Genomic DNA, 27,087 nt, shown 5'->3' on the forward strand with positions numbered 1-27,087 from the left:
CAAATGGGACTCCATGTGGTTGTCAGATTCAGACTGCTTGGAAGCCGACAATGCTGCTCACGGCTTTAATTATCACAATACAGATTTGTGTGACAGGTGACACGTGCTAATTAAAATTTGTGTGTCAATGCTCACAACAGAGCACCACAGCAGCGAAAGAGTGATAAATATAATCATCTGAGATAAGGGGCTTTGTCAGGACATTGTGGTGGCAGGGGGGGGGTGGAAGGAGACAAAAGTGTGCTGATGACACTGGAAGGCAGAAACATATGTGCACGTTTGGTCACTGATACACCAATCTTATTATAAACTAGCAAAGCCAGTCAGGGCAACACCAGGTCCTTCTTACCACCCCTTCCCCCAGACTCCCGCCCCTCATTTCCCCAGACTACCAACCCACCCCTTCTCCTCCTTCTTCCCATCTATTCCCCTCCCTCATTCCGCCCTCACCTGGCTCCTCCCTCCCCCCCCAACCCCACCCCCATCCCTTGCCCTCCTCCCGAAGTAACATTGTACATGAAAGCAGATTGCGCAAAAAGGGTAAACAATGTGATCTCATGTAAAAAAAAATTATAATAATCACATCAGACGACAAAGAAACACCACACACCACCACGACACTCCGAGGTCTGCACTTTGTACTTTGATCCAACAACCAGTGATTACAAAAAAGAGAATAGGATGTATTTTTTGTTGTGTTTCTCAGAGTGGCAGTGCATGCAGAGTGAACTGCATGCTGTAGCGTGGGGTAGCACAGGTGACTAAACACACACACACACACACACACACACACACACACACACACACACACACACACACACTTTTTTTCCCGAGAAATAACATTGTACTGCGGCACGGGGCTGAACGAACAAACAGAAGCACTTTCTTATTTTATTGCCCGTAAATTAACACTGTATAGAGCATAGCATAGAGCAGGTGACTGAACTCGGAACATCATACCTCATAATTTATGTCACCTTGTCACGTCGCTCAATCGGTACTGCCACGTCGGAAAAAAAAGATGCGTGTGAACGCCATTGCTTTGCTGAATATGGGAGGGTTCTTCTTCTTCTTCTTCCTAATAAGTTTTATTTATGGCGTTTTCAGAGCCATAAGGCTTGACAAGAGACACAAGAACGGAAGAGCCTTTAAGTAATCGATACTAATAAGTGTGTGTGTGTGTGTGTGTGTTTGTGTGTGTGTGTGTGTGTGTGTGTGTGTGTGTGTGTGTGTGTGTGTGTGTGTGTGTGTGTGTGTGTGTGTGTGTGTGTGTGTGTGAGTGTGTGTGTGTGTGCTCCATAACTCCAAAACCATAAAAATAAAACCGAGCCGCCAGAAACTTTGCATGCATCCGAAGAAAACTCCAAGGAAGTGCAAGACTGAAAATTGGGTGTTTTGGTTAATTAAAACACCCTTTTTGAAGATAATTAATGGCCTGATTTAATTACATTATTCATCAGGAGATCCTCGGCCACCTCGCTCTCTGGGGTCTGAGGGCATTTCCTTGGTAACCCCACTGGGGTTTGAAACCGCTTCATTATTAACTAAATTAACTAGCTTCATTGAGCGATACGATTTCATGCAATCACTGTTAGACCTCACGCCCTGTCCCCCAGAGGGACTGCTTATCCATAGGGTCTGCCAGATCAATGTCCATATTTTTAGAGCTTTTGTGAGGTGCTCTACAGGGAATCAAAGCAAATCAGGTGATAAACGGAAAATTCAAAACAGAATTTACAACGCTTAAGCGGACCCCGAACCGATGTACAACGCAACGCATGCACAGACGAGAAGGCAAGATGGCAGATGAGCTGCAATGCTTATTTCACAGGCAATTGAACTTTACGATGTCTCCAGGTTGTTTCTGCATTAACCTGTAACTCTTTTGTGGATCAAGTCATTCTTTGAACGAATTCATTTTATTTCATTAACTGCTGTGTGGGCGGTGAAGACCGGATTTAAAGTGAAAGGGATCTGACATGATGTGCAGTGACAGTCTGGCAAACCGTTCCTTATCAACCATTTAATTGGAGTGCTTGCATGAGTGCTTAAGCAACTTGATAAATGCCTCACAGTCGATTGAGGCCCGTGCTCCGTCGCCCCGGGCGGGCGGCCCGTGCTCCGTCGTCCCGGGCGGGCGGCCCGTGCTCCGTCGCCCCGGCGGGCGGCCAGTGCTCCGTCGCCCCGGCGGGCGGCCCGTGCTCCGTCGCCCCGGGCAGGCGGCCCGTTCTCCGTCGCCCCGGGCGGGCGGCCCATGCTCCGTCGCCCCAGGCGGGCGGCCCGTGCTCCGTCGCCCCGAGCGATCCACCCGTGCTTTATCGTCTGGCATTTTCTGCAAGTGATGCAATGTCCCTTCTTTTCTATTGTTTGCCACGTGGCACATACCATTTCAAAGGGGACTTTTTCTATGGCCCTAGCATTTTTCCCATGAAACCCCTTCAAATTTCAAATCATTCTGATGAAAATTGAAAATTTTAGAAATCCAGCCTATGTTGACCTAAAAAATAGTTGGTTGAATTTCTGGACCTGATTTGCATATCCTGTTCAAATTTGTTAGGGTTAGGGTTAGTCGAAAAGTCAGACGAAAATTGAGGATTTCAGAAATGTGGCCGATGTTGACCTTTTAGCTTCTGTTGACCTCAAACATAATTGGTGCTTGAATTAATTGAGGAGATGTGAAAATATTGTTCAAATTTAAAGTGTTGAACTAATTGAGATGTGAAAATATTGTTTAAATTTCAAGTCAATCGGATGAAAATGAACAATTATAGAAATTTGGCCTATGTTGTCCTCAAAAAAAAAAAATGGTAGTTTAATTCAATGAGCTGAAATGAAAATTGTCATGTAACATGTGGTAAAGTTTCAATTTCCTGCGCTAGTTTTTTGATCTTAATGTGCAGACAAGTACGACATATGTACGCATGCTACCGATCGCTTAACCCTGCTTTTCGCTTCGCGAGCGCAGGGTAATGAGTACGTACAATTGTAGACGATGTATTTCATGCACAAATAAATTGATCGACTCATGCTTATCCATAAATAATTATTATAATAGATAGTGCTGCCCTCCGGTGGAAACCAAGCAGAATTGCACGATGTTTCTGACATTTGTTGATTTGAGCAAAAACTAGCAAAAACTCGGACAGTGACACTCTTTGGTGGAATTTGTTTTGAAAGCCAATGAGATATGAGCGCCAACGGATTTCGGGAGGATGGGCAGCAGGACAGATGGACAGATGGACTGACAGGCAGACACCAACGTGAATTTCGAGGGTTTTCGTGTAAAAACTCAAGCATGCAGAAACAGACGTTGCTGAAATTTGGAACATATTACCTCGACGTACAAAGGATTTACTTCTGAAATTTGCAGCCGATTTCGTCTGGTAGAAGCCAAGAAAACGAATTTTCAGTCCCTGTGTTAAAGTCACATACAGAGAAACCATCCCATATTAAGAGAGGTGTGCTTTGTGCCTCCTTTAATACAGCGATTCATCGGTATAAAGATCAGCAATCAATGATCAGCGATTTGTAGGTGTGAAGCTGAATAGTACAGAATCAGTTATGACCTATTCCAAGGCAAGGCATTTAGGCTGAAGTAGGCCCAATTAAAATGGCGGCAAAGACCCCTGCGAGATGAAGTTGGGCTGACCAAGGATAAGCCTTTCATGAAGATAAACCATAAATTATCTTCAAAAATTATCATGAAAGTTTAAATTTACCCAAACACACAGTTTTCATTCATGCACTCCCTTGGAATTCCCTTAGTATGCATGCGAAGTTTGGGGCCGCTAGGTTTCATGGTTTGGAGTTATGGAGGAGATTCACACTGACTGACTGACACACACCGATTTATTATTGTAGATTTTCCTCTTCAAAGAGGGATTGTAAGAGCTTTAGATTTACAAGTCATGCTTCAGGTGTATGAAGATTGGTGTTTTTCCGTCTGAAAAATCTAAGCTTATGGAAGTCAAAGTGGGATAATAAAAGACTTGAAAATGCCAGATCAGCAAATCAGCAGAAGAGCAAAAGTTTGCCTTTGAGATATGCCAAGCACAACAATGGAAAAGTTGAGGAATTAACTCCAAGACGAGTCAGAAAGGCCAATGTAAAATGAGACCGATGCCAAAACGTTGCTTGAGGGAGAAACAGTTTAGAGTGCAAAACCTCCGCCGCCAATACTGCTCAGTCACTCAAGTGAACCTGATATCCTATTCATTCAATTTGACGTCAACAGTGCTCACAGAGTTATAGTTTGCAACTTTCCCTTTTACTTTTAACTTTTACATACTCAATTCATTCGTCATAACGAGATTCTTTGAGACGGAAATTGATTTTACGTGGGTATATCCACCTGAAGTTCCAAAATCAGCCGCAATTACAATTTTGGCATGTTTTTTTTTGTTGGAAATCACTTGAAACATGTAGAAATGCAAAAAAAAGAAATCGAAATTTTGTTGAAAAAAAATTTGCAAAATTTTTTTTTCTCTAACAATTTTTTTTTTGGGGGTGGGGGGGTTGGAAATCACTTAAAACATGTAGAAATGCAAAAAAAAAAAAAAAAGAACTCGAAATTCTGTTGAAAAAAAAAGTTGCAAAATTTTTTTCTCTAACAATTTTTTTTGGGGGGGGGTTGGAAATCACTTAAAACATGTAGAAATGCAAAAAAAAAATTCAAATATTTTTTTCAAATTGGCCGCCATAGCGGCCATATTGGATTTTGGACCAAGTCCAAAATCTCATGGTATGATCCTTGGACCAGACCTTCCCCCACCAAGTTTCGTCGAAATCCGTCAAGGAGTTTTTCCATAATGCTGTTCACAAACAAACAAAAACAAACAAACAAACAGAAAGGGGTGAAAACAGGAACCTCCATCCATCTTCGATGGTGGAGGTTAACTTGAGGGGGCACTCGGGTGAGCGCATACCTCCGCTACGTAATGCCTGATGCACTAGAACATATCTGGCCCAATACTTTTTTGAAATATCATGCTACATATCATTTTTGGCCCTATCTCTCAAAAGCGAAGAATCACTTTGATAATTAAATAATTCTCGTGTGCAGATCCAGATCCGGATCTTCACGAAAATCGAATCGATTCGTCGAGGTCGCACACTCAACCTGTCCACCAAGTTTCATCAGAATCTGTCCACAACTTTTTGAGATGTCGTGATATATATATTAGTTTGGCCGTATCTCTCAATGGTAAAGAATCACTTAAAGAAATTCTATTAGTCGGATCCAAATCTGGCACTTCACCAAAATCTAATCAGTTCATCCTTTTCACACACCGATCCTGCCCACGAAATTTCATCTGGATCCATCCACAATTTTTTGAGATATCTTGCACACAAACAGACAGACAGACAGAGAGTGGTGAAAACATAACCTCCTTCACCTACGGTGGCAGAAGTAAAATATTAACAACAAAGATAACATGTAACCTCCAAGGGAAGTAAAGATACTGTCAGGCTAGGGGTTAACAGTTTACCTGAGAATCAGCACTGGAGTTCATGGGAAATAAGCTACATTGGGCCCGGATACAGTATCAAATGCACAGCCAGACATCCATGATCTCATGCTTATGTTTCGATGCAACTTGAATAAAGAGAACATTTATTGGCACCATTGGCAAAAGACAGACGTGCACCAAGAATATCAAGGATAACGGTCTCAAGTCTGCAGCCAACAACGAGCTCATAGCCTCTCTCATTTTACTACGTTTAAACTTTACGAAACCTACTGAGAGCCAAGTCTCATCCTTCATCTGCAATTCCTTCCCTCCTGCTATAGTGCACACGTATGCTCATTTTACTGTTTTCCCTTTCACTAACTATGTGTGTGTGTTCCCTCTGCTCCTGGTGTTTTGCCCTTACATGAGCCTTGACACCTACCTGTATTAAAAGTGTGTGCAAGTTTGTGCACAAGCATGTAAACCCATTGCTCGTTGTTGGATACACGTGACATATCTATGAAGAAAGTACGCAGCAACATTGCTGGAAAGCGATATCAGGTTTCCAGGTGTTTCCTGTCAACCTGTTATTGCAGGCATGTACTGTACGGATGAAATTGGGAGAGAGACGTGTCTATGCAGCACAAAGTAATTGGAAACACAAAAAAAGTTATTATTTTCCTGACAAAGAGCTTGGAGTGTCTGAAACTAAAGAAAGGTTACAATAATGTGTTTACAAGTCTGTCCGACACAAACAGTTTCAAGTTCTTCCACAAAGTTGTTTTTAATAAGTCGAATTTCATGGTTATTGAATAAACTTTTGTAGTGTGAATGCGTTTATTTATGTTTATTACCTCTGCCTGTTTGTCTGTTTATTCGATACCTCTGCCACCGAAGGTGGGTGGAGGTTGCTTTCACCCCTATCTGTCTGTCTGTCTGTCTGTGTTTCAGAACGGATTTGGACAAAACTTGGTGGGCAGGTTGGGTTTGTAACAAGGAATAATTGATTCGATTTTGGTGAAGATCTGAATCCAGATCCGGATCCGAGAACGACCGAGTGCCCTTCTAGTTGGGTTTGTTTTGTTTCGGGGGATTTCAGTGTTTTAATGTCATGCTGAAATATAGCAATGGTTATGAAGAGATCAATCGTTGTTTTGTCAGTTTATTATTTATTTTTATTTGTAAAGAGTCAAGGCTTGTGGAAGAGCTACAACACTGAATGGATCAGGATGCAACAGGACAACAGGAATGGCAGGGGGGGAGGGTAACACTAACAGTGGAGTTAAAGGACAAAACAGAGGGAGACCTGGACAAACAATGGGTGTGGGGAGGAATGGGAGACAGGAAAGGATGCATGGGGTGGACAAGATGGATCCAGAAAGAAACTCTCAGGAAGGAAAAGCTGTAAATTTGGAAGGGGCAAGGGTTGGAGTGGGGTCACAGGGAGGTTAATGAGGGTAGAAAAGATCATGGTTTTTGGATTGGAGATGATATGACATGGTGGGGAACAGCTGTCTTGAAGACTTGCAGGGAAGAATGAGATTTAAGATAATGTGGAAGTTAGTTCCACATGTGGGAAGGAAGAGGAATGAATGAGTGTAGGTGAGCAGTGATCTTGGATTTAGGTAGTTTCACCAGAAGGGGGTTGATGGTAGACCTTATGCACACTGCAGAAACCTGGGGGGACCCAGGTCGAAAAACCAGTTAAAACCAGTACACATTTTCAACTGGTCTCTATTGGTTCTAATTGGTCTTTAACTGGTCTCTATTGGTTTCAACTGGTACCAGTTAAATTCAGTCAGAATTCCAATTTCCCAGTTGAAAAAACCAGTAGCTCATATTTGTAACAGTTAAAGTCTTACTGGTTCCAGTTGATACCAGTTGCAATGTACTGGTCTCCCAGTTGATACCAGTTATTAAATACAATTGTATTTCAACTGGTAATATATCACTCTATTCCAATTTCCATATTAAAACCAGTAAGAAACCAACTGGCTTTACTGGTACCAGTTGGCTACTGGTTTTCAACTGGTACCAGTTGACCAGTAAGCTACTGGTCTTTACTGGTTTTTCGACCTGGGGAACAAAGCACAGAAAGAGCAGAGGGTGCAAGACCAGAAAGGAGGCGGTAGAAGACATAAACCACCAACCTGACTGCGCCCATGGACTCAGCTTCATTGTGGGATATTCCTATGATTTCTAAGGCCTTCGTTTCCATAGCGTCAAGCTGAGTAAGGTGTGGGGCAGGGGAGCCAGCCTAGTGGGGAGAGCAGTACTCCATTAAGCTGCGGCCGAAGGCCTTGTAGGTGGATAGGAGTTCAGGTGTGCCAAGGAAGGGCTTTGTATGATGGAGGATGCCTAGTCAGTGACTGGCTTTGAAAACCAACTGTGAAATGTGGTTTGCCCACATTTCAAAATGACCTTCAAGGTCATTGAAATCCTTCAAGATCAATTCAAACAAAAAATTAATTGCTTTAAGTTTGTGTTACATTTATATATGGCTCAAGTTTGAGCTTGCGCATACATGTAAAGCGAATGCAGGACAAGGATCCTTGTCGACAAAAGTGTACGAGATTAACGACAAGGACATTGTCGTAAAAATGGGCAAATGTTGTCTCTGTATACAAGATCGAGGCTCATGTTCCAGCAAGGTGACGCAGGATAAAAAGACAACGAACTGACACTGGTGAAGTGTGGCCACAGTCAGACACAACATGCAAGAGAATAAGCCTGGTGTTAGCTTAGCGGTTAAGGTGGCTGGCTTAGGATCTTAGGGTCCTGAGTTTTAGCCCCGCTGGCTTCTGAATCAACACCAGGTGGGGTTGACTCAGCCTGTCATCCTTCTGAGATCAGCAAAATGAGCACAAGTGTACTGGTAATAGGGACACTGCATCATCGGCACAGCCGCACCCCAACAAAATGATAGCTTACCTGGTAGCCTCGCTGCCATACGCAAGAGGAAGAAGAGGAAGAAGAATAAGAAGAAAGAGCAAGGGAATGAACGAAGGGGGACGAGAAAGTGAGAGGGGAGGAAACATTGTAACCATCAAGGTGGTTTGGGTTAGGCTGGGTTAATGGAAGTATTAAAGATCATATGTTGGGATGGGGTGAATGAGGTGAGATGCTGGTGCACCACCTACTTGAAAACCCAAAGGGAAGAATGGGATTGAATAATTTCAGGATCGCAGTTCCACAAACGGGAGGATGGAGAGTAAGATTTGAAGTGAGCTTCCAAGCATCAAGAGCCGACGGTTCAAATGGGAAGAGGAAACATGCCAACTCAGTTCGAAATGGTTAACTTTCAACGTATAAGCATTTCATAGAGCTCCAGGTGTGTCGTAAAAGGAAAGCGATAATTCGCTAAGGTTGTATATCTACAAACAATGGCCACTCTCAACTAGTCTCGAAAACCATTGGCCTTCTGAACTTGGTTCACCCAAATTGAGAGTCAATCGATCAGAAATCGTCAGGACTTTCAAAATATCCAAATGGTCTTTCACAGACCGGTGTGACACAAGGCAGCATTCATAAAATGCCGGTATTTTACCGCAGGAGATGCGACAAAATATAATTTACCCCCAAGTGATGAAACTCATCCAGGGAAACCACAATTTGTACCTTCAACACATCTCCCTTTTTGAGTTTCCCTACGCGTGCAATAAGAGCAGGTGTGGGATCAGAGCCGTCACTTGTTTTGAGGAATCAATTGCAGCAGTGAGTGGCAGGGGAGAAACTCTATTGCATTGCTGTGGAAAATATGGAAGGAAATGAGATAAGGGAAAAGGGAGATCAGCCGTTGGATGATGGATTTGGGAGGGGTGGCAGTGGGAGGTGGAGTACGAGTACAAGCGCTGGCAGTGTTAGAAAATGAATGCAATTTACCTACAGCTTAAGGGGAGAGTGAAGCTTTGTCAAGTGCAGTCGTGTCCACAATGGAAGAAGCGGCCTTGTCGGCTCAATTCTGCAAGTGGTTAATATATGACAAAAGCAGAAGAGGTTCGAACGCCGATGCATCCTGAATGCAAAGCAGCATCATTAGGTCTGTGTATAAGTTATCTTGAGAAATCAGGCCGACCTGGTGACAATGCATTTACACCGCTAAACATAACTATATATATATATATACTACCGGTCAAAAGTTTCATAACACCCCCATTTTTCGAGTTTTTACTGAAATTTAAGCAGTTCAAGTCCAGTGAATAACATTAAATGGTACAAAGCTAAGCGGAAAAATGCCAGAGGTTAAAAAAAACAAGTTTAGGTTACCAAAAACAGAAAATTAATGTAAATTTCAGTTGTTAAAAAAGGGCCCTTTTCAAGGAACAAGGTAATGGGTTAACAACTGCAGCTGTTCTGCAGCAATGGAAGTAAATTAAGCCTTGAAAGTTGATGCAAACAATTCCTACAGGTGTCCTAACTTTTGTGCATTAGTTACAAACCCTCTGTCTGTATAAAAGCAGTGTTGGAACAGACTGTGTTGCTCCACCCTCTGAAGCATTATTTGGACAATATTGCACTGCAGGAAGTAGTATATTGCTGTCAAAATGGTGAGAAAAAGACAATTAACAAAGGAAGACAGACAGACCGTAATAACCCTTAAAAGTGTAGGTCTTTCCTTTAGAGAAATTGCAAAGGAGCCAAGGTGTCAGTGAGTACAGTTTCCTACACTATCAAAAGGCACTTGGAAACTGGAGGAAACTCTGACAGGAAGAGGTCTGGCAGAACCAAAGCCACAACACAATCAGAGGACAAGTTTGTGAGAGTAAACAGCTTGCGTGATAGGCGGCTCACAGGACAGCAGCTTCAGGAACAGCTCAACACTGGTCGAAGTAAGGAAGTCTCAGTTTCAACTGTGAAGAGAAGACATCGAGCTGCAAGGTTGGCAGGTCGACTGGCAGTAAGAAAGCCATTGCTAAGATGGCAAAATAAGAAAGACACTTGCCTGGGTCATGAAGCACCGCCAGTGGACTACTGAAAACTGGAAGATGGTCTTATGGAGCGATGAATCAAAATTCGAAATCTTCGGTTAATCACGCAGGGTTTTTGTATGTCGTCGAGGAGGTGAAAGGATGGTTCCTCAGTGTGTGACACCAACTGTCAAACATGGAGGAGGAAGTGTGATGATCTGGGGCTCTTTGCTGGAACCAGAGTCGGCAACTTGCAAAGAGTGACTGGCACCCTGAACCAAAAGGGCATTTTTCAGCGCCATGCAATACGCTCTGGTCTCCGCCTAGTTGGTCAGGGGTTCATCCAACAGCAAGACAACGACCCAAAACATACCTCCAGGCTATGTCAGAACTACCTTCGAAGAAAAGAACAAGACGGTAGGCTTCAAATCATGGAATGGCCAGCACAGTCTCCAGACTTAAACCTCATCGGGCTGGTTTGGGATGAACTGGACAGAAGGGTGAAAGCAAAGTAACCTACAAGTGGAACACATTTGTGGGAACTTCTGCAACAGTGGTGAGAAGAACTTTCCGAACAATATTTGATTTCCATTGTAGAAAGAATGCCACGAGTATGTTTGGCTGTTATATCTACAAAAGGTGGCTCTTTGATGAGTCAAAAGTTTAGATTAAATTTTGTTCAACCAAACGATTCCATGATTTCTTTTTTTATCTGCAATTGTTTGTTGGTTCCATACTTTAATTTCAGAGTACATTGTGAAATGAAAGCGAGAGAAGAACCTTCAGAGTTTAGGCTTTATTCCATTTGATTGAAGCCGCTTCTACGGGCACATCAGGGAATACAGGCGCAGCAAGGAGTACATAAGCAGTAAGGTATACACGTGCAAATAATCACCGCAAAATAAATCAGTATAAGCACGGAGTCCGATATACTCTCAATTCTCACCATTCAACGAGCACCAAGTGAGCCGCCGCCGTAAACGACAATGCCCCTGGGACAATCCCCCCGACCGAGCGGAATCTTAGCTTTATCTATCCCGTGCTCGAGCCGTGCGACATGTGATCACACGTCACGTCCTTCAATTCACCACATTTTCCCCGTCTTTAAAATGTAACTAGAGGCCCAACTAACGCACCATGATTACTTCAACGCTACAGGAGTATACATTTCAAGCAACGCGAACTATCTAAACTACAGAAGCATACATGCCAAGCAGTGAGGATTATTTTGAGTTGTAGGAGCATGGTAATGAGCATCGATATATGATGTAACGAGCATATAGGAGCATGAGCATCGAAGATGCTGGTAATCCCCTTTACAGATTGAGTCGGCGAGGGGGTATTATCCGTCGACCTCTCCGGGAGTAAATGGCGGTTTCACTTGAGGGAGGCTTCCGATCCTCTTGGTGAGCCTCGACTCGTGCCGGGGATGACTCCCCGATCGCTCTCGGGTGGAACGCGGCAGCTCCGTCGCCACCATTCTCGGGTGGAGTTCTTGGGGGGGGAACACCTGGGGAGGGGATGTCAGAGGGAGGAGTGCCAGATGGTGGTGTACCTGCGGGAGGAGTACCTGAGGGAGCCAAATGGCGAACCGACACAGTGGTCTCCCTGCCATCCGGGAGCCTGACATGAGCATACTCTGGATTAGTATCGATGAGTTCGACCCCTCCACCATGGGTTCATACTTGCTTTGTCGTACCGGGCGTTTCATGAACACTGTTCCGGGATGGGTTCGCCAGTTGAGCACAGATTGGCCGTCAATATAACGTCGCTGGTGAGTAAACATTCGTTCGTGAGGAGTTGCATTGGTGGACGTGCAGAGCAAAGAGCGTATGGAATTCAGAGCGTCGAGAAGGGTAACCTCCCACCGCTCGGGCCCCAGTCCTCTTGATTTCAACGCCAGAGTTACGGCTTTCCAAATAACTCCATTATATCGTTCCACCTGCCCATTACCCTGTGGGTTGTAACCCGTCGTTCGACTAGTTGCTATGCCGTGCTCTAATAGGAATTGTTTTAGCCCGGCCGACATGAAACACGGCCCTCTGTCTGAATGTATGTACGAAGGTTTCCCAAACATAGCGAAGAGGTCAGAGAGACATTTCACGACAGTGCCCGAGGTCATATCCGAGCACGGAAATGCGAAAGGGAACCTTGAATATTCATCAACAACAGTGAATATGTATCTGTTGTCTGTCTCGGTCGGCAGGGGCCTTTTGAAGTCAATGTTTAGTCTCTCGAAGGGAGAAGTGGCCTTGATCAAGCTGCCAGAAGCCGCGCCATAGAATCTGGGTTTTAGTTCAGCACAAACAGGGCATGAAGCATTCATTTGTTTAATATCTTCGATAGAATAGGGAAGGTTTTGTCTGCACACGAAATGTGCCATTCTGGTTACCCCCGGGTGGCACAGAGACACATGGAGGTCTTGCAAAGCCCGACTGATTGTCGCCGAACAGTAGACCTGAGAGAAGGTGTCTGCAGCAGGGTTTTCCGTCCCGGGCCGGTAAACAATGTCGTAACTATAGCAGGCGAGGTCTATCCACCATCTCATAATTTTTTCATTCTTAATTTTCCCGTTATTTTTCCCATCAAACATGAATGCCACGGATCGTTGGTCCGTGACGAGCGTGAAATGGTTTCCCAGTAAATAGTGTCTCCATTTACGTAGGGCTTCGACAATAGCGTACGCTTCCTTCTCTATTGCTGAGTGTCTCTGCTCACTTCCAGAGAGAGTTCTCGAGAAGAACGTGACGGGTCGCCCAGACTGATTAAGCGTCGCAGCTATCACGTGGTCAGAAGCATCTGTTTCCACCACGAAGGGCACCGAGCTATCGATCGATAATACCACGGAATTACTGATATCATCTTTGAGGCTGTGGAAAGCTTTTACAACAGCGGCATCTGGTGGGAAGTTTTTGCAATGCACTAGGGGATGTATTTTCTCGGAGTATTGGGAAATCCATCTTGCATAGTAAGCGAACATGCCGATCACCCGGCGCATTGTCTGCAGGTCCTGAGGTGGGGGTAGCTCACGAAGAGGGCGCAATCGTTCAGGATCAGGCTTAATCGTGCCGTCGGCTATCGTGTAGCCGAGAAGGTCAATTGACCTTGCCGAGAATACGCATTTCTCGTAGTTGAGGGTCAGATTATATTTTCTGGCAATGCTCAAGAATCTGTCCAGATTCATATCATGTTCCCCCTGATCCCTACCGCACACTGTGACATTGTCCACGTAAACAAAAGTGTCTTTGAGGTTTTCATCTGAGATGATGTCGTCCATAACTCGTTGGAAGCAAGCTACTCCATTCGTGACACCGAACGGAATCCTCCTGAATTGGTAGAGGCGTCTACCTGCCTGGAACGTGGTGTAAGGTTTGTCTTCCTCTCGGATGGGAATTTGATGATAGGCGCTTCGCAAATCGATGGTGCTGAATATTTTATAATGGGCCACGCGTTCGACCATCTCGTCTATGCGCGGCAAAGGGTAGGTATCGAGTTGGGTGAAACGATTGACCGTTTGGGAATAATCGACAACCATTCGTTTCTTATGATTCTGATTGGCGGTGACCAACACCTGTGCGCGCCATGGCGAATCACTCGGTTCTATAATTCCTTCTTCCAGTAATCGCTTGGTCTCTGAAGTGATGAAGTTCATATCAGCAGTGGTATATCGCCGCGATTTGATCGCTATCGGTTTACAGACCGGCGACAAGTTAGCAAACAGCAGGGGGGACGTTACCTCTGTGGTGGTCAAAGCATTTAAAATTAGACGAGGTTTGCTTCCTCCAAAGGGTATTTCGACGCTTGAGGACATTTTGACCCAGAATTACGTCTGCGCATAAATCACGAAGCACCAGTACCCTTACATCCCGATGCGTGTACCCTTTTACGTCCAATTCAACATTGCAGTACCCTCGTACGCGGGACTGTAGTGATGTGGCGGCCATGCATACCGTATTGTCTGTCGGGTGGATCTTCCATTTCCTGCCCTTCACTAGCGAGCTGTTGACGAAACTTTCAGAGCTACCGGTATCAATCAGAGCCTCAGCCATATGCCCATTAATTCGTACGTTGATGATAGCCTTGGATAGATTCCCCGGTGAGGCTGCAGTTCGTTTCTTTTGTGAGTAGAGAGCCGCAGAAGTGGGTTCATTTCTCCTTAGAGTAGATTTACATACCCTGGCATAATGCCCTTTCTTGTCACAATTCATGCATGTGGCATCTCTGGCGGGCATTTGTGGCGGGGGTGTCTTTTGTACCCACAAAAGAAGCATTTACCAACCAGAGTAGTTGCTGAGGAGTTTGACGAGGTCTGGGTATCCGACTCCTCGGGTTTTTCTCCATCCCCTGTGTCAGGCTGTGTCTGTGTCTGTGGGGTTCCTTGAGTTTCCACCATAGCGGCGTTCATTCGCAGCATCGGTGTCCCAAATGACTCAGATTGCTGCTGAGCCGTATCCATCGCTCGAGCCTGGTCGACTACCTTTTCAAGAGTGGGTTGCGCTTTCTCTAGTAAGCGTTGCCGTATGTGGGCTGACCTGAGTCCTTGGATAAATGCCTCTCGGGTCGCTTCATTTCGATGTTCCTCGGCGTTTACGGCCCGGAAGCTGCCGTCTTTTCCCAGCTGTTTCAGAGCTTGCAGGAACTGATCGATTGTCTCCCCGGCTGCTTGCTTGCGTGTGTTGAGAAGATGTCGTATGTACACCTCGTTCTTGCGCTTCACGTAGAGCGCCTGCAGCACGTCGATCGCTGCTTCGTAGGTGTCACACTCCGAGAAGAGCCTGTATACGCTGGGCGAGACATGATTCACAAGGGCGGCCAATTTGTCGGCTCCCTCTTCGATGATGGTCAGATAGTGTGAGAAGGAACGGAACCAATGCGACCATTTCATTTCTGAGTCAGTCGCGTTTGGGTCTGCGTCGAACCTCTCCGGTTTGTAGATCTTGTCCATCGTTGGTTGAGAGAGCCGAGAAAACCAAATGGAATAAATTGAAATGAAAGCGAGAGAAGAACCTTCAGAGTGTAGGCTTTATTCCATTTGATTGGAGCCGCTTCTACGGGCACATCAGGGAATACAGACGCAGCATGGAGTACATAAGCAGTAAGGTATACACGTGCAACTAATCACCGCAAAATAAATCAGTATAAGCACGGAGTCCGATATACTCTCAATTCTCACCATTCAACGAGCACCAAGTGAGCCGCCGCCGTAAACGACAATGCCCCTGGGACAATCCCCCCGACCAAGCGGAATCTTAGCTTTATCTATTCCGTGCTCGAGCCGTGCGACATGTGATCACACGTCATGTCCTTCAATTCACCACACATTGAAACATTAAACTGCTTAAATTTCAGTATATATATCTATATATAAATATATATATACATATATATATATATATATATATATATATATATATATATATACATATATATACATATACATTATATATATATATATATATATACATATATATATACATATATATACATATATATATATACATATACATATATATATATACATATATATACATATATATATACATATACATATATATATATATATATACATATATATATATACATATACATACATACATACATACATATACAGTAGACTAGGCGTAAGTCGTCACCATCGGGACCGAGAAAAAAGTGACGACTTAGAAATGTGACGACTTACGCATATGCGAACATTCATGATGACTGTGGGGTGAAGGATGAAGTCGCGCGTGGCCTGGACACATATGTGTGAGAGCCGGCTATTGTATCAAAAGGAAAACACAATCCTCGGGGCATAGGTAGGGGTTCATTGGTGAGTTGGAAAGTGATCAAGCAAAGATGGAATTCATGAATCAGTTTATCAAAGGTAAAGATAATGAACAACTGTAAGACAACTCAAATACCATCGGTGATGGTATGGTGACAAATTACATGACACACAGTCATCGTGGTGATGATTACCACTCAATGCCTATGTGTGAGTGAGTGCGGTAATGTACAAAACAAACCAATATAAAACCATGATCGGACTTCAACACGAAGCTCGATTGATCCTTTACTGCTTCGCGAAGTAATCCGTTATGTTTGACCACCTCAAACTCTTGGGCATCTGGTGCATGAGAAAGGACTTAAACCGGTCATTGTATTCCATGATGTTGTCTGGGCAATCCTCCACCAAAAGACAGTATCGGCGCATCACATCCAGACAGTATCGGCGAATCCACGCTGCCTGATTCGCCGCACCTCTTGACCTTGCCGATTCCCCACCTCATTTTGAATCTGTCTATCCAGTGCATCGGCAAGGTCTCGGTATCATCATGCCCGAGGTCCGCAGCGAATTGACGTGCCTTCAGCAGCAACATTTCACCGCCCAAACGAATATTTGGCTGAGCCGACATTTGCCGAAACCAGATGATGAGCGCGTCATTGACATCTTCAAAGGACACACATTTCACGCGTTTCACACTTACCACCGGCCTCGTGATTCTTCTCCACTTGTCCAAATATCTTGCCCTTATTCTTCAAGATATCGTTCAATGTCTGCCGTTTGATGTCCAACTTCTCAGCTGTGCCTGTTTTCTTCATCAGTGGATTTGCCTCGCAAAACTGGATAATGTCGTATTTTTCTTGGTAGGTTTTAGTTGTAAGCTTTCGCTTAGTCGCCATTGTCCTGCCTGCAGTGCGATCAACGTGTGTACGCAGTTATAAATAGCCTGTCACTGGCGGTGTAAACCAATGAGCGAGCATCACGATTCCATGAAATCGGGATTCTCACGAGGCAGCAGTTCTGTGTGCCGAGTTAGGAGTGGTAATTTACTTGAGTGTCCATTACGCAGGAACGGACAACATCTGACGACTTAGACGAAGTGACAACTGAGAGATGATGACTTACAGAGGGATGACCCTTTATTCATTGGGACTTAACATGAGTTAAATTCGGGACTTTTTGACGTGCCGACTTAGGCGAAGTGAGGAGTTACACGCTGCCGACTTACGCCTAGTCTACTGTATATATATATATATATTGGCACCATCTTCTTCTTCTTCTTTCGGCTGCTCCCCTTTGGGGTCGCCACAGCGGATCATCCGTATGATCCGCATAGTGATTTGGCACATGTTTTACGCCAGATGCCCTTCCTGACACAACCCTGGTCGCCTCTTACGACACAGGGATATGATACACCTATTTTAACCGGGGTATACACCGGCCCAGTACACTGGTACTCATTTCGTCGACCTCGGAAGGATGACAGGCTGAGTCAACCCCCTGGTGTATTAATTCAATGGCCCAACGGGGCTTGAACTCAGGACCTTTTGGATCCCAAGCCGCTGCCCTAACCATTGCGCCAACACACCAGGCTATATATATACATACACATACATATATAGTGTTACGGATTTGAGAATCCGGTCTGATGAATGCATCCACACATCCAGGTCCTCAGACAGTTATTTCCTCAAATGCATGGTCAGATTAGCCCCATCCTCATATCTAATGGGATCATAAATGTGATGCATTGAGAAGGGTAAAGGAGAGATCTACTCTCTTATGGGAAGCTTTTTTCTTTATGACAAAGACGTTTACACACATTTCTTTCATGAGCTCTGTAGCCCGCCCCCCATTCTTCCTCAGCAACAATCTTTCGCGAGCTCAGACGCCCGACTTTTTTAAGAGCGCACGGGTCGTCATGGTAACCGTGCACAAGTGGGCCGGGGTGAGCTTGGGGCGGACTGCACCCACAGAGACGGCCCGGAGATATAAAACGAACGGGAGGTACGTTATGGAGAAAAAAAGCGAAGAGGAGAAAAGCGCGAGAGAGAAAAACGAGGAAAGCGGGGGCGAAAGAAAGCCAGGGAGGGAGAAGAGAACGCGAAGTAAGCTTGGGCAAGCAAGCGTGTGGTGCGCGTGTGGGTGTCTGACTAGCGCCAACAATGAGACAATTCATTCTCCCAGTGCTCTGGCAAGCGAGTGTGTGGTGCGCGTGTGGGTGTCTGACTAGCGCCAACAATGAGACAATTCATCCTCCCAGTGCTCTGGCAAGCAAGCGTGTGGTGCGCGTGTGGGTGTCTGACTAGCGCCAACAATGAGACAATTCATCCTCCCAGTGCTCTGGCAAGCAAGCGTGTGGTGCGCGTGTGGGTGTCTGACTAGCGCCAACAATGAGACAATTCATCCTCCCAGTGCTCTGGCAAGCGAGTGTGTGGTGCGCGTGTGGGTGTCTGACTAGCGCCAACAATGAGACAATTCATCCTCCCAGTGCTCTGGCAAGCGAGTGTGTGGTGCGCGTGTGGGTGTGAGCAGTGCCGCCACCAAGTGAAGCACGGGTCGGTCACCAACACCAGGGTGTAAACCCATGACAGACAATCTCAGTGCCCTCCGGACTTCGACTGGCATTCAAGGCTGTTCGTGAGAGGGTGCATGGTGCACTGTATATAAAACTGAACAAGTCTGGAGACGGCGATGGTTCACGAGCAATGTACACGGTTCACCTTATTTATTTTTTGACCTTCGAGGGGACGCTACGGGCAAACCGGTGGGAATCGGGAAAAACGTAAATGATAAAAGTTGTAGTAGTCAAAGAGCCCTACAAATCGACCACAAATTGCGAAATCCTAAACGTTGTTTCTCCTTTTTTATGGCGGGAATCGGGAAAAACGTAAATGATGAAAGTTGTAGTACTCGAAGAGCACTACTTGCATACCAACTTTCATTCAAAATAGTTGAAAACCCTAGGAGTTCGATGCCCAATTTATTGATTTTTTTTGACATTTTCTAAGTTCGTGACCTTGTGACCTTGACTTTGGAACAAAATTTAAAAATCGAGCTCCGTGGGGCTATGCAGGTGCCATTGGGCTAACCAAATACTGAAACCCCTGCCAGATTCAACAAACCCCCTTGGAGAAGATGCAACTTGAAACCGGCTACCCCCTAAAAACACATGTTTTATGGGCGTGGCTCCGCCCATAATGGGCGCAGCACGCCGATTCTCAGGAAAACACAACGAGATCATGATATAGACCTCCCACCCAAATTTTATCAGGATCGGATCAAAACCCACGGGGCTATGCTCGGGACAGACAGACAGACGCACACCCATAACGAATATATTGGTCACTTACTGACTCGTGAACCAAAAATACTGGCAGAGTGTGAACCCTCATTGAGGTGAAGTCTTGATTGACCCCTGTGAGTATGTTTTTTAATTGCGTCCTGTTTTAATGTGAGTGCGTCTATTAATTACCTCTATTCATTCCGGACTATTGGAACAAACCTTTTAGACATGTCGACCTTGTCGACCCTTACACCTTTTAGACTCTTTAGACCTTTTAGACTCCTTAGTCCCTAAAACTGCAGTGACCCCGTTAAACCTTTTGTCCCAGGGCCTCCTGCAATTACACTTGAGGTTCACCAGTCATAATCAAAAGCCCCCCCCTCCCCCACCATTGGTAAACCACGACCTCAGTACCAAGCTAATAGGGTGCAAAATATAATTGATTAATTAATTTTCTCTTTCTGTTTTTTTTCAGGTTTGCTCATCTTGGTTATTGGCATCGAGAAAAGTCACACATGGAATAGAAAAAAGTTCCACATGGCAAAGAGAAAATGGTGTCAATGACAACAATTTTACCCAATTATAATGAAATGGGATGTTTTGTTGATTTTATTACTTCCAAACCTCAGAAATTTATCGACATCAGATTGAAACTTCCACAGCTTGTCTGTATGTGTGTGTAGTATACGTGTCTAAAATATGGTCAAAATCAATCAAAAGGTCAGGGTCAATGCCATCCAAAACATATAAAACACCTAATAGGTGGCAATTAGAAAATGTATAAACCAAATTTGTTATGCACAACATCCCACAATGTAAAACACTTGTTGATCATGTTTTCTAAATTACCAAATTGCTATTTCCATGGCAACTATTGATAATTTGGTTTTCCCAAGTTTTGTGCTCTGCAGGATATCTCAAAAAGTTGTAGACGGATTTGGACGAAATGTGGTGGACATGTTGGTTATGTGACAAGGAAGAATTTGTTTTGTTTTGGTGAAGATCCAGATCTGGTTCCACATCCGAGAATTTTTAAGCGATTCTTCACCATTCAGTGATGGGGGAAAAAAAAACGAGATATAACACGATATTTAAAAACTTTGTGGACGGATTACGACACAACTTGGTGGATGAGTTGGGGAGGTGACAAGAACAAGCCAATTCCATTTTGGTTCAGGTCCAGATGCATTAGATTTTGGTTAATCCTTTCATCTTCTCTCCCTGTCAAGGCTGCAGGGCCCCAAGGCAGTGTGTTCTGGGCTCCGTCCTATTCCTGATCTTCATAAATAATCTCCGATTCTCTGGAAAATCCTCTTTATCTATTTGCTGATGACTCCATCCTCTATTGTGACATCCCTCATCCTTCAGACAGGTGGGCTGCAGCCTCGACCCTCTCTTCAGACCTTGGAAGAAAAAAAAAATCACAAGCTGGCCAAACACTTGGAATATGTCTTTCAATCCTAACAAAATCTCAAACTCTCACTAAGCTCACTGAAAGGACCTTTCAGCAATCTCCCTTTTCGACCTCATCTACTTTCTTTACAATCCCCTTGAGGAAGTTCAGTCATTCAAACTCCTGCATCTCACTATCAGCCATGATGTTTCTTGGACAAACCACATTTCAAAATTGGTCTCCAAAGTCAGCTGTCAACTGGGCATACACCATTGTACAAAATCCTTCATTGGCACACCTGACCTCCCATCACCTGAAAGGCCTTTATCTTTATGGAGTACTGCTTTATGGAGTACTGCTCTCCCCCTCTGGGCTGACTCCCCTGCCTCACATATTGCTCAGCTTGACACTGTGGAAGCCAAGGCTTTGGAATCTCCTGCAATGAAGCTGAGTCTATCACTCCACTATTGCATAGAGGTCAGTGGTCTCCCTGTCTTCCACTGACTCCTTTCTGGTGTTGTACCCTCTGCTCTTTCTGTGATTTGCCTCCAGGTTTTTGCAGAACAGACATGGTCCACCAATGACCCCCTTCTGGTGAAATCCAGCATCACTGCTCACCTCCACTCCTCTGTTCCTTCTTTTTCCCCACCTAATGAACCAACTTCCACATTCTCTTCAATCTCATTCTTCCCTCCAGGTCTTCAAGACAGCTGTTCGCCACCATCTCAGATCATCCCAAATTCAAAACCATAATCTTTTCTACCCTCGTCCCTCATCGCTTCTCCTTCCAAATTTCCAGTTTTCCCTCCTGAGTTTCCTTCTGTATCCATCCCAAGCATCATCTCCTGCCACTCATTACTCCGCACACCCATTTTGTCCAAGTATGCCTCTGTGTTGACCTGCAACTCTGCTGTTGGTGTTTCCCCTCTCTCTCTTTCTGCTATCATTTTGTCCTGTTGCATCTTGATCCATTCAGTGTACTAGTACTAGCTCTTCCATGAGCCTCGACTATGTATGACAAACAAACAACAACAACAAAAAAACTCAAAGGCAAGTGCAGCACCTGCACACCTTCCATACTGTACCTGTTGTCGGTTGAATAACACGTAGGCCGATGGTATTGTTAACTAATTAATCAAACCAAGGTGCTTACATTGTAATAATATGGAAATAAATGACTGTAAGAAGGCAGAACTAATTGGTACACACTCAGCTTAAACACGAGTGAAAGAGGACTTGATGTAAGGAGCTTATGAACCTCATCGTGGAGTCGATATAAATACAGCAATGTGACATTTTCAGAGGCAACCTGTCCACAACCTGCAGACATTCTTTACTTCAGTCTGAACTTGTGTCCTTTGGCAATAATTGTACACCAATTGGCAAAGTGATCACGTCCCTTACATGTGTATGCTCTGCATGATAATTTATCTTCACAATCTTCTTCATGACAGCGATCACATGTCCTATCCGTTATATCCATCACCATCCACCTACGTCATCAAATTGTGTTGTCAAAATAGAGGAATACGACATATAAACGTTATGTGCTTTAACTTGTTAACACTATAATTAACTGAAAACTCACTCGGTTAACTATCTTTGTTAACAGCAGTTCTCATGAGGTCTCTTTTTTTTATCCGGTTTGATGTATTTTGGACAATGGCCTTTTCAAGCCAACACTATACAATGCCCACGCCAAGTTGACGCATGAATTCCAAGGTGACGCATGGTACCAATCACCCACGATGGGTAGAATGGCATCACATGCAGATTAGCCAATGAGTGTGGGGGGGGGCAGCAAGACAGAAGGCCACTCTTTGGGCGTGGTGTTAAGCCGGCTGTCCTTTCTACACACTTGCGAATGAAAAATACCTTACCAAAGAGAAAGGCATACCCGCATGCTCCCTCCCAAAGGTGGGATAGAGGAGAATACCAGATTCATTGAACAACAAGGCGATCACTAAATAATCCCTTCAACGTTTGACCACGCGAGTATATTCACAAAGTGGATGTGACCTTCATCACGAGATAGATTCAGGAAAAGATGATGGAAGGAAAGAAGAAGCTATACTGGGGCATTCATACATCTAGAGAAGGCATATGATAGGATTCCAAGAGAAGTAGTGCATTGGGGTTTTATGAAGAAGGGTGTGCAGAGAAGATCGTTAGGATCATGATGGAAATGTATGTGGAAGCTAATGCTATGGTCAGGGCAATGAATGTGGATTTAACATTTTATAGTGAACTGGAATATAAGACCCGTCGCTTCGCTTACGGAAATACCAATCTTTGCTGTGATGGCTAATCAATAGGGCAAGAAGAAAAAGGATTCCTGGGAGTGTGGGGATAGCAAGCATTGCACGTTGGCATTTGCAGTTTTGCCACGTGTACCCAGGTACCCATTTTTTTAAAAAATTAAAAAAAAAAAAATTTTCATCACAAACCTTCCCGGGAGATCCCTGAATCCACCATGGTTGGATTTATTGAAATCCGTTAATCCGTTCTCAAGTTACAACACAACAGACAGACGCAGCTCCTTTTATAATATAGATGCTAGCCTCCACCAGGGTTCTGCACCAAGTCCCTTCCTTTTTGTGATGGTGATGGACGTGATGAGTGACAGCATTAGAGATAGAGAACTGTGGGAGCAGAGAAGAGTGCTGGCTTGGCAAGAGAGCATCGAGAGGCAGGGATTGAAGGTAAATGGTAGAAAGATAGAGGTTATGGTGGGAAGTAACACTGCAGCCGAAAGGGTCAAGATTTTGGATAGAAGAGGTGAAGAGCTGAAACAGGTGGACAAATTCAAATACCTTGGCTCAACTAAAGAGAGAGAGAGAGAGATTGGGACCATACTCTGTGCCGAGCGTTGGTGCTGCTTAAGCAGTCTCCTTGGCTAATGGGTGCAATTATGGACGGCTCACCACTCCGACACAGTTTACCAGCATGCTGGCACTCATTTTGCCGACCTTGGAAGGATGACAGGGCGAGTTAACCCCACCTGGTATTGATTCAACAGCTGAGTGGGATTTGAACTCAGGACCCTTGGATCCAAAGCCCACCACCCTAACCATTAAGTCAACACCAGAAAGAGATGGAAGAGGTGTCTTCATGTGAAAACACTGGGGGCGACCAACCCCAACCATCCCCGTCCACAGGTTGTGGATAGTGGAATGACCCTTAGATATGAGAGTTAACTGCATAAGCAGTCAGGGACAATCTGGCGGTGATTATTGAGGGTGAAGTTGGTTAACTGGTGGAATGGTTGTCCTGACAAATCCTTCAACTAACAAATGATGCAATCTTCTGGTGAGTCCGAGGTGCCATAAAACCTCTCCCTTTCACAGAAAGGATGAGAGAGATGAGGTCATGGTGGCTTGGAGACGTAATAAGGAAAACGCTGAAGATTCAATCAAGAAAGCATGGAATGAGCCGATTAGAGGGAAAAGATCAAAAGACGACAGAGACCAAAGTGGAGGGATGTAGTGGAAAGAGATTTGAAGAGTGTGGGATTGAGAGATGAAGATTCTGAAGACAGAGGGGGATGGGGAATGCGGATCTGAGTGGGTGACCCCAAACTGTTGGGATTAAGGTGCAGAGAAGAAGTATATTCACGAAGTGTGTACATCATTTATGATATCCACTAATTTTGCAAAATGGGCCATAAGGTGAAGGGTGACAATATTGTTTAAAAATAAAGTAAAATTTAAAAAATGAATGGAAATTACTGACATTAACAATGGGCAAAATGAAAAAGGCAAAGGCAGTCCACCCAAACTCCGTGCAGCTCGCCTCGTTAATGTCGCAACCACGATGTTGAAATCCCACATATAGTGTTGATTCATCTTTGGCCTATCCCCCTCCATGCAATCAGTACAACTTATGAACTTTAAAATGAATCAAACATTACATGACCGACCATCAAACTTCAACAGCTTGCTTCAACTTCTTAGCAGTCGCGCCACTTCACACAGATAATCGTCCCCAAAGATGCAGACGTCATAATGGAATAATAACGGAGAAATTGGCAAATGGTCCACAAAGGCAGCAAAAGTATAAAGATCTTTCCCTCATTCGTGGATCAAAATCCGGTCAGTCGGCATCAGGGTCTGACAGCAAGTGGCACACTTCATGCACATTAGACATTTAAACGGCCTCATTCTGCCAACGCTCCCACAATGGTGGACGTAAAAGAAGAGGCTCTTGCCGATAAGATTTCTTTTCTGAAAAAGTCTTATTCTTATGCGAATGTTCAGTGAACCATGGACCCTCCTGCAAATTTGATGTGTGAAGAGGAAATTCTATCGCCACGTGAAGGATATGTGGTCACATAAAATTATTATTGCCTCTGACAGCAGCATCTCCGAATCTCGTGATGGACGAGGGAAGATTTTATCAAGCATCAGTAATTTCATGATAATTCTTTAAGCTGTGCCACTCCACCATCATTCAAGACTATCTTGCCTGTTCATTTCTCATGGCCGTCCTGCTCCAAGCCGCCGGGAAGAGATATCTTAGGATAGGGGAAAATAAAACACTTCACCAGTACTCTGAGGCTCAAATTATTAATGAATTATGGGGCTCAAACTCTTTGAATTGCAGCAGTTAACATACTGGGAACTTGGTTATAGAATATCAATTACGATTACAATGCTGAAAGTGGGACGGCAGGATAGTCGAGACTTAGAGGTATGCAGACTCGCCTCTGAAGCCGTCAAGTCTGAGTTTGAATGTCAACCCAGATATAAAATGTTATCCTGGTGTTCCACAGACAGGGAAATAAATCACGTGGTCATCAGATGGACGGTAAGCCGGGTGTCCTGTCTGCTAGCATTAGTTGGTGGACATTAAAGATCCTATGATGACTTTCAAGAAGACTAGGTGAGTTATCACTGGCACCCTGAACAAATTACAAATTCCTGATAAATCACCTCCAGGGTTGGCCAGCCAGTTACTGAAAGACTTGAGCCGAAAAGTTTCCCCAGCCAACCCCACAAGAAGGTGATTATTATAATTAGAACCAATACAGACATGTAGTCGAAGTCGTAGTCGAAGTCGAAGTCGTGCTTTGGTTAGAATCACCACAATTCTGTTTCATGTCGCTCACTTTCCTCATCTGTGCAAGTCCATGGTTAGAAATGCAGTAGACAAGGTAGAGCATTTTAAAGAGAAAGCGGATAAAAGGAGGGAGAGCGACTGAAACACTTAATTATTTTTCTCTTTTTTTTCTTTTTACAAAAATAATGATAACTAGAACGGGCACTCGGTAGAGCGCATACCTTCGCCGCCGCTACTTTTTTTCCGGGCACATTTGAAAAACGTCATTTAAAAACGTCCATGACGTCACAACCATCAGTCCGATGGACGTCAAATTTGGTGTTTGACGTCATTGAGGGTAGTCCAACAAAATGGAATGATAAACACTGAAAAAAAATCGAAAGTTTAAAAATGACGTCATCTTGTGACGCACTTTCAATGACGTCACTACCAATCGCGGACTATCATCCTGAAAGCTCTTATTTCACGGAACATTTTAACGTTGGTTTCATGTCAATAGCTCTATTAGATCTGAAGTTATGCCTACAAGTATATTTTGACCTTGAGTGTGACCTTGACCATAGAGTTAATTTGCAAAACCTGTTCATAAATAAGCAGATATTTTGGTACTGATCATAATGCCTGGATTTGGGACAATTTCCTTTACAAATTACATAGATATTTGAATATAAAATATCAGGACATTTTAGCCACAATTGAAAAACGTTATGTTCAAACGTCAATGACGTCATAACGGTCAGTCCGAACGACGTCAAATTTAGTGTGTGACGTCCTTAAGCTAAGTCCTACAAAACGGTATGATCAAAACTGATGAGGTCAAAAATTGAAAATTTACGTCATCTTGTGACGTCATTTTGACGCACTTCTGATGACGTCACGTCAAATCTGACACAACGTACCCGAAAGGTATTTCTTCATGGAACAATATGGCGTAGGTTGCATGTCGATAGCTGTCTTATGAAGGAAGTTATGCTCAAAAGTTTGTTTTTGACCTTTTCATGACCTTGACCTTTGACCCGATCGCTCCCAAAATCTAATCAAATCGTCCTTGGATAATCACGAATCATCCCACCAATTTTCATGCAATTCGGTTTAATACTGAGTTATACGAATAACAAACAAACACACATATTCACAAATAAATAAATACACAGCGAAAAAACATAACCTTTCGCAGAATGCGAAGGTAATAATCATCGCACAAGTAAAAGTAAAGGGCCTGTGCA

Source organism: Eptatretus burgeri, chromosome 18 (genome assembly GCF_056783735.1).
Source record: "Eptatretus burgeri isolate ZD-2024b chromosome 18, Ebu_testis_v1, whole genome shotgun sequence".
NCBI classification, from domain to species: domain Eukaryota; kingdom Metazoa; phylum Chordata; class Myxini; order Myxiniformes; family Myxinidae; genus Eptatretus; species Eptatretus burgeri.